This window comes from Capsicum annuum, unplaced genomic scaffold (genome assembly GCF_002878395.1).
Source record: "Capsicum annuum cultivar UCD-10X-F1 unplaced genomic scaffold, UCD10Xv1.1 ctg12043, whole genome shotgun sequence".
NCBI classification, from domain to species: domain Eukaryota; kingdom Viridiplantae; phylum Streptophyta; class Magnoliopsida; order Solanales; family Solanaceae; genus Capsicum; species Capsicum annuum.
In genome coordinates this window covers 1-1470 of record NW_025817176.1, presented here as the reverse complement: position 1 = coordinate 1470, position 1470 = coordinate 1, and the positions used below count along the sequence as shown (strand labels likewise).

General features: G+C 41.2%; 1 pseudogene; it reads right to left on the bottom strand.

Annotated features, from left to right (window-relative positions):
• Positions 1-4: 4 nt before the first annotated feature.
• Positions 5-1453, bottom strand: LOC124890108 (annotated as a pseudogene).
• Between the last annotated feature and the right edge of the window lie 17 nt (positions 1454-1470).

The window sequence follows — 1470 nt, the reverse complement described above, 5'->3', positions numbered from 1 at the left end:
GAATCAAAACTGTTCCATTTGTGTCACTTGACTGATAAGCCAATTTCTCCATCTCCAAAAAGTCATCCATGAGATCCAGGTGACTAAAAATGTCAAAGTTCTTCTCCTTCTTGACATGGGAGAGTTCAGACATTAATGCTGTCGTCCAAGAGCTAGAGCAACTAACATTATCGTCATTTCCATCCTCGGACATGGAAGCCAATCTAGGAAGGTGATTTGTTTCATGCGTAAATGAACCCTCAGAATGCTTTCGCCGAATGGTGGACTTTTGTCGGCTCTTCTGTTCAGCATTTGCTTGCAGCTGTGCCTCCAAATTTTGAGGCTTGCTGGCCGTCTTTGCACAAATATTGCTGGATGTCTGTAATTCACTATTCCGGTGTGCCAAAGCTTCTTTCAACATCTTTGTTTCCTCCTCCATTACCAAAAGGCGTTCTGTAAGTTGCTTATTCTCTTTATGGAACTTTTGCACACTATCCAATGAAAAATCTGGCAAACTAGGCCTTCCTCCTTGGGATTTCTTTACACGGCTGTCGCCATAATCTCTACCCAAACCCTCAACCTCAAGCTTCATCTGGGCCAAGGCTGTAGGCCCAGGCAACTTCTTCCGCACAAGACCACGTAATCTTCGACACTCTGCTTCCAATTTTGCAACTTTCTTCACTCCCTCTAGGTGTTGCTTGTTTGCAACTTCTATAGACCGTACGCTCATATTTTTCTCCTCAATGCGAATTTCTAGTTCCTTTGAGTTAATTTGGTGTTCATATTTCAGAGAATTTATTTCCCTTTCACATGACTCGATATTGCTCTTCAACATCTCAATTTCTGCTTCAGCTTGGGCTTTTTCTTCACTGAGTTGTATCACCATGCTAGAACGCTCCTGCAAAGACCTTGAGAGTGCAGAATTTTTCACTGCAGACCTGAGTAAGTGTTGGTCCACGTTAGCTAATTTTGCTTCAATTTCAAGCTTCATTTTGTCAAACTGCTTGGTTTTATTCTGAATCACATCATGCAGCTCCTGCTCATGTTCTTCTTTCAAATTTCGTACCTGCCGCATGCACTCCTTCAGTGCACCATCCAGATGTAATTTCAGTGCACCATCAAGATTTGATGCCCTGTCTTCAGCAGTAAGCTTCAAAAGAGTAACGGATTCCAGGTGATTTTTCAGTTTCGCGGCTTCTGACTCAGCCTTCTCCCAACCTGTACAGAGAGATGTGAATAAAAGAATTCAGTAACAAAAGACTTCATTCAAATCCTTGACTTCATCCTCTAAGTCACTCACTTGTTCCTCAAGAGACTTAACTTGATCCTCCAGTCCAGTCAAATGTGAATAAGATTCAACGAAAATTTGCACATATTTAGGTTTCTTGATTTCCTGTTTACCCTGAAATATAACGGAAACCAAAACATAAATCACCAAGACGAGACAAATTGAATGAAGCTCTCTCACAACGTATTATTGTTAAAAAAAAA